This window comes from Augochlora pura, chromosome 7 (genome assembly GCF_028453695.1).
Source record: "Augochlora pura isolate Apur16 chromosome 7, APUR_v2.2.1, whole genome shotgun sequence".
NCBI lineage: Eukaryota > Metazoa > Arthropoda > Insecta > Hymenoptera > Halictidae > Augochlora > Augochlora pura.
This window is the reverse complement of record NC_135778.1, coordinates 40,580,169-40,588,087: the sequence shown is the minus strand read 5'-3', so window position 1 is coordinate 40,588,087 and position 7,919 is coordinate 40,580,169.

The window sequence follows — 7,919 nt, the reverse complement described above, 5'->3', positions numbered from 1 at the left end:
AGTGGGGAAAATGAATTGCTTCCGCGATAAACTTGTATCCCGGGCACGATTCCTTTTGCCCCACACAGCCCGGGCACGTTTGTCGTTCTCCCCCATTTCTTTGCCCGCCCCCCGGGGCCGCCTCGCCCAAAAGTAAGCCTGTACCGCCTTAAATTAAGATGTTTATCCGTCCCGTAACTGACGCGCGAAACTCGCGAGATTTTTCATCCGCGCGATCATTCGAACTGTCCGTTTTCTTTCGTTGACGATGATCAATATTGCTGCGAGCACCGATGCACATTGGAAGTATGATAGTTTGTTTGAAATATTTCTATTATTTTATTCACAGTGACAGAAAAGAACGAACTCTAAATTCTCTTATTTTGGAAAATTTTAATTAATCAATTTGCAAAAGCAATTTAAGTAATTTAAGTAATTTCAGTAATTTAAGTAATTTAAGTAATTTAAGTAATTTCAGTAATTTAAGTAATTTAAGTAATTTAAGTAATTTCAGTAATTTGTAATTTAAGTAATTTAAGTAATTTCAGTAATTTCAGTAATTTTCAAAAATAATGGAAACAGAAATAAAAATAATAATAGAGACAAAATAATATGTGCCACTCTAAGCATTATTATTACTGCTACCAAAACAATTATTAACAAGCTTACAATTGTTATAACGATTACTAAGTATTATTAAACACATAAAAAAAAGGGAGTAATTATCAGACACTCTAACACTTTCCAACAGTCGATTTTAATTTGTGCAGACAATAAATAGTAACAATCTCCACGCCTGGTTTTCTGTCTTCCGCACGAATTTTAATCAGCAAACGAGTTTTAAAAGCTGAACTATCGTACCTCGGACATTATGAAAAAAAAAGAAGATAGAAGGTTATGTTGTCAGTAATAACCGGGGGCGCTGCTGGCGAATAGTTAAACAATCGCTATAATATCGGGGTGGGGGGGGGGGGGGGGGGGGGGGGGACGCCGCGTTCGATCCGTAACGCAACGCCCGCAAAGAACAAAAATACACAGCTTCCGGGGTGACATTGCTGAACACAATAGGAGGGGGGAAGAAGAGCGCGCGGGTCGCAATAATGTCGAAAACATTGCGCGCATTACGTAACAGAACATGTTGATTGCAATAACGTCACTGTCGCCCATCGCGACGACAAACAAAGGGAGGGGCGGCGGCGTTACACATGACAGCGTCAGCAACAGCGAGCGACAAAAGGGAACATTCGCGAGCGTGAAAACTTGAAAATTTACCGGCCGACAACGCGTAGGCGATTCCCTCTCCGCTTTAAATAAAAACGCGCGAATGTACAAGGTTGAGTCGCCGAACGCGAGACGCGCAAAATACCGGCGACCTTTGAAGATTTTCAGCGTCGCCGAAGGTCTCGTCGTGTACGAATGGATGCGCAAACGCTACCTTTAGATTCCGCGGAGAATAGATAAATAATTCCGACATGATTAATGTTAGGCTCTAAGCTGTTCTATATTCATCGAGAAAAATGTCATTGATAAAAACAAAATTTTCTAAATATATATTAACATTATATTATATTTTCTAAATATATATTAAAATTAAATTATATTTTCTAAATATATATTAAAATTAAATTATATTTTCTAAATATATATTAAAATTAAATTATATTTCCTAAATATATATTAAAATTAATTTATATTTAATAAATATATTAAAATTGAATTAATTCTCGGCAAATGTACGTTCACGATCCAATTGAATATCATTTAAAAAAGTTGCGTTAATTTGACCGAACGTTAATGTTATTCGAAACAGATTCTTAATCCACAAAATATATATTATAAAACGTTTAAAAGATAGCAATATTCACAGTAAATTATTTGCTAATTTAGCGGCAAAAAAAGTTGTTAACTGCGGGCAGCTCTAAACCGCCTCTAAACGGACCGATATTTATAATCGTGCAACGGAAAGCCGAAGCAATCCGATCCTCACCCACCTCCCCCACCCCCCGTACTCGTTATCGTAGTTTTGCGACGTTCTATAAATTCGCGCGCGTCTCTGATTTAATTATTTGGCCGTGAGCCGTTCGCGAGCAATTAGTTTGTCGGCGTACCAGAGCGGGGGCCGGGGCGGTGGAGGTGGGAGGGGGGAACTGTTTGTTTCGTTTTTGGGGAAACAGTCGCGTAACATCTCTAATTAAAATGCTTTAGAAACGTCCGCCGGGCAGCGCGCTCGCGCTCGCGTTCGTTTTCGCGTCACGCGCTACCTCGGATTGATCAATTTATAGTACTAATTAAAACGATGACGTTCCGAGGAATAAGTGCGCGGACGCGCCCGCCGACCGTGTTACGCGGGTGGCGGACGATGCGTGCGGCTACATTTAATTATTAATGTCCGTGAATGTTTATGCGGTCCCAGGAACCGGTGGGGGGGGGGGGGGGGGGGGGGGGGGGGGGGGGGGGAAGCGGCAGGTTTGTTTCAGTTAATCCTTTATCAATAGCCGCGGCGGTCGGAATATAAACTCGGCGTTGAAATATTGCCGTGTTAAAGTCGCGCGTTGGAAACCGGACCGGTCCGGAAAGGGAGGGAGGGAGGGAGAGGTGGCAGGGAAACAATTAACAAGGCGCGTGAACCGTTGTAATTACAACCAAGTATACTTGCAATTAACGCGGAACGCGCGCCGGCAAAATTCGCGGGATGCCGATTGTGCTTAAAATCAAAGTGCGATCGACAAGCCGGGGGAGAGGCCTCCCCTCCCCTCCCCACCCCTTCTCTCCCCCTCCCCTGCCCACGCCGCCCCGGTGACGGCCGCGCGAACGCGTTTGTACGTTGATCAAAGGATGATTAGCAGGTGTGAACATCGGGCTTCCGGTTTCCACCCGCGCTTTAACAAACCGCAACAAAACGTGATTCAGATCGACACGAGCCCGACGCGCGTTTCGCTCGTCCGCCGGCGACGCGGTCTTCGAAAAGACGCGCTCGATCACGGGCAACGTGCGGGTAACCTAAAAATAAATATAATTCGAACAAAATTCAAATCGTTTCGTCCAGTTTTAATACAGTTGTTGCGTGGACGAATGGTAATAAATAGTATTTGAATATTAAATGGGGGGTTGGGGTGCTTGACGAATTCGATGTTATATGGCAGCGTCGAGACAATTCTGTATTATTTGTACAACGATGGAAGCTGCGCGAATGTTGACCCACGTCCTACGTCTCCGCGTTTTGAAGACTCCAGAGAGGGGTCTAGGAACCAAGAAAAGTGCCCGGAAACATTAAACACGGCGAGGTTCCCTCGGCGGCAGTAATAGTTCCTGAGAATCTGCTACAGATTCCGAGAGTTGTAGTAAAAGATCGCTAGGACTCGGTTGAAGAGTCCCGCGGGCCTCGAGGAATATAGACGACAGTGATTGTCGCGGTGGCGATGTAAAGGAGGCGATCTTGGAATAGACAGGGTAGCTTTATAGATACCGTATATCCTTCGATAAGAATCTCATTTTCGCCGGACGGATCGGCCGAATTCTGCAACATTATTTTTATTCTGCAATATTTTATTTAGAGATAAATACGTCTTACATCGGTGACACAAAGATCTGCGTTACTGTCACGATCGTTCTCGAGTAACTCGTCTTCAAAATACAAGTATCTCTTTGTACAGAAATCTGAACGGAATCTGTATGCTAATAATAATTATATAAATATAATAATATCATTTACAATCGGTATTGTAATAGATTAAATTGCGATCGCTGATATTTTTGGCAGAATGTATTTAGAAATAATTAATGTGCTCTTTAATTTGCAACCAGAGGGATTCATCCCCTAGATTATTATTTCTATTACGATTACTATTTCTATGGAAAAATTTATATTATTATTTTCTGTTATAATATTTATAATATATATATAAAGACTGTCCTAATGTTAATCTTTAAAATTATAAAAATTAATTTATAGCAACTGTTTAACCGCTGATGCTGGCACTAAATTAACCACTATTTATTATAAATTTCTAATTCAAATTTCCGCTTTAATTTATTAATTATAATTTCTACTGTCTTTATAATAAACTTTTTAAGTAATATTATTTATCTAAAAAATGTTTAAAAAAAATCTGCAACATACTATATTCTACAACTAATAATATGTCACACGCGCGTCTTGCCTGTCGGTTAAACATTTTTCGTTTATTGGAAGAGGTTCCTCCGGCATGCCTATACCCGTGTACATAAATCGTTAAGCATTCGCAGGAGTCATACCAGTATAAAATGTTTCACACGCAAGCACTTTTTCTCGGTTACGACGCCCGCGAGAGATCTCGAGGTCTCGAGTTTAGGTCGCCACGTTGATATCCATATGTATACACGCGCGCGCGCGCGCGCGAGACGACAGCGACTAAGAGGTTCTCAGATGGAAGATGTTTTTTAACCTATACGGACCGATATCGTAACGCTTAAAGAACTTTAGATCCACTCGAAAGGTTCTGTTTTATTTAAAGCTGTATACAGAGGACCGAACCGACGCATATAGTTCCAATAAATATTCGTCGAAGTGCATTACAATTTACTTCGGCAAGGCGGAACAAAGGGAAAAATATTGTCGAAAATTTTGTCGGAAAATATCAGATTAGGCGTTAAACGTTGTCGGCGAACGTCGCGCGGACAATAAACGCTAAAGAATTCATTCGCGGAACACGAGTTTCAACGAGGCACGCGCGAATAGCGCGCTGAAGAGAACGGCGCCGCGCGTTCGCCAATGTTTGCAGCATTTTATTCCGCTTTCGGCATTGAAAAGGGGACACCGACAGAGAGGCCCGACGCACACACGGAGAGATAAATCGAAGAATTTCGTGAACGCACTTGAGGCGCACGGGAGCGTAATGGACGCAACTTTTGTCCTGATCCGCGCAGCGAAACTCTCTATGAAACGATCGTGCCATTGCCTCCCGGCAAACAAAGATACAGTTGCGGGAGAGAGAGAGAGAGGGAGAGCGGGTAGTTTTGCGAAACGCGCGCTGGCTGGTAGTCGGGATCGCGGGCACGAACCAATCGCGCGCCGTGCCACGACCCGGCGAACGATCAAACTGGATCTGCTGATTGCGAACAAAACGCAGACCGGCGGCGCTCTCCATTCAGAAGTCGCTGGCAAATAAGTATGTTTCGGCTTTCTGCGATCGGTCGATGGTTCGCATTCCGGCGCGGAACATTCGCTAGGTAATTGTTCCGGTTAACAATCGGATCAACGTCGTACCCCCTCCCCCACCAATGGAGCGAACGTCGGTGACACGCGCACGGGAAAATCTGATTTCTGGTTTAGCTTTCAAGAAATCCTCGCTGCGAACCTCGCTCGAATCGAAATAGAATAGCTGCGTGTTTCAGCTTCCTGCGGTACTTTGAGTTTTAACTGCTCGCGCTGCGATAACGAGTTAGACTCGCTGTTGTGGAATAACTGATAAATCCTACATTACCGACAAATAGCAGAACGACACCTAGTGTCTAATTAGGCATCCTCTGTACTACGACTCATCCAAGTTTTTTAGTCTAGTCACTTCCATAGTACAGGTACCACGTGTATCAGAGAACAACCCAATAAAGTAAAACACATAATAGTAAGAACCACGCTTCTAATTAACTAAAACATTAAAAACCTCAACACTCGCGACAAAGTTTTCTATTTAACTCGAATTTTCTTTGCACTCGAAGCCGTTTCAACTATGAATCCAAGATAATTTTTCTAGGTTATAGTAGTTTCGTTTCACGTGACGGTATTTTATACATATGAAATTGATTCTCGTGACTCGCGCCAACAGTTTTACAGTTAACAATTTTTCAAATCTAAACTTTGTTAGTATAAAAATTATTTTTAAATGGAATAATTTCAGTAATGCCTCAGAGTCACCACTAAAGTGCAAAGGGTTAAATACGAATATCGTTGCCCCGCGCGTCATTAGCGATGGAGCGAAATTGTGACATTCGTGGAGACATTACTCCGTTTATTCGAAACTCAGCTTTCATCCCCTAATAGTCCGAGAGGCCAGCAAGAGGGAAACCGCGGCGGAGAGACGTCTCGATGGGATTATTCGGGCAGAGACGATCCCGTGGACGTAGGTAGTATAAGTGGCGCCGTATTTCGTGCGTCGTAAAGAACTCGGTTCTTTCGAAAACGGTAACCGTAGGAGCTCGCTCGGTTTCGGCAATTTCGCCGGCCGGGCTTAAAGCGGAACATTTTCATTCCGCGACGCATCGGCCGCCGATAAAACATTAAGCTAACGAATGGCCTGGTCGGCCGGGCAGGCTCCTCGCGCACGTGTATATAATGCGAGACATCCGCGCTTTATCGCGGCAGGCCATCCCCTCGCCCCCTCCCTACTCCTACCCCCGCGAAGGCGTGACAAAGTTATGGTCTCCTAAAGGCTTTTAACGAGCGGCTCGCACGTGATATCTTTATTTAATCATACCGGGTCGACGTGATCTCGAATAAATTTCCTAGATAATATCCGGGGTCCGAGCGACCGACGTCGGCAAGAGAGAGAGAGAGAGAGAGAGAGAGGACCATTCGATGCTAACCCGCGTGTTACCATTACGCCGAAGAGGATTGGCTTCGGAGCGTATTGCAACGTTTTAGCCGCGGCGAGTCTCCTCCTCCTCCTTCTTTTTTTATTTCGCCGATAGGAGCCGGCTTTCGAATTTTATGGTACGACACTTTCGAATCCACTAGCGTCGCGCGCGCGCGCGCGCGCGAGCTCATGGAGTCCCCGACGAAAAGGCACTCCGACGAGATTGTAACGGGATATTTCGCGATCGAGCTCAAAGGCATGATAAAGCACAAAACGTGGTTAGCCGGTTGTTATTCTAAGACGTGGTCGAAAAGAGGGGGGGGGGGGGGGGAGGGGGAGAGCCGACGGAGGCCTTTGGATAAGGGAGGGTTTCAGGGGTTTGATATCCACCGTCGAAGTGGATGTTACCCCGGCGTGCCATACGTTTCTGTTCGGCACTCTTCGAAAGTGCATATATACCCCGCCGTGAAACTGTTCCACGAACGGGGCTACTCGCAGTTCCATAACCACTTCATAGATTCAAAAGACCGCGGCCGATCGATCGCCTCTTATTTCGCCGAGGTCCGCTTGGAAAATCGTGTTTCGGTAATCCCATCGAGCCCTTCTAACGAGGCCGCTTCGGGGACAATAAAACTGGAGCTTCTTACAGGAATTCAGAAAAAAAGAACGCACGCCCGCGAAGCGTATTCTCTGATGAAAATCGTCGCATCAATATTTGATGCGATCAGACCGCGGATCTTTAAAGACTCTCTGTTGTGGGAATTGTTATTTAAAAAATTCCTCGAGATGACGTGGCGATGCGAAACGACGTTAACAATAACAGCGATAGTTTATTAACAACGTCGTCCAGCGATTTCCAACGACTCGCGAGAATGAATGAATAAAATAACAGCAACGGTGACGAAAGCGCGTTTCACTTCTCCGCCGAACGTAAACTACGAAAAGCTTTTGCAAGAAGATGAACGATGGGCGACGATAGCGGAGGCTCTGAGCTTGAAAACAAGTCAACTTTCTCGGCGCGTAAACGCAGAAAACTGTTTTTTCGGAGTCACAGTATGTCGCGGCGCGCCGTGCTCCTAGTGGAAGCGTAAAATCGGAAATTTTTGCTTGAAATTTTGGTTTACGATTCGATCGCGAAGCCCGTCAATATTTGATAGGATTTGTGCGGGTCGTAGGGGGTCGCGACGTTCGCGCATGCTCGAGCAGAGAAAGCTCGTAAATCCTTTAAATTGAGAGTGACTCAGGTGTCCGATATGTCAGACGGCTAGCGGAATGCCGCAATCCGGCGGTCTATATTCCGAGCGACGCGTTGCATCGATATCTCTCAATTCTCTTCTTAGTTTTTTGCCGACGTTCTTCCCTTTGCGCTGCTTTTTTCTCATTTACGTA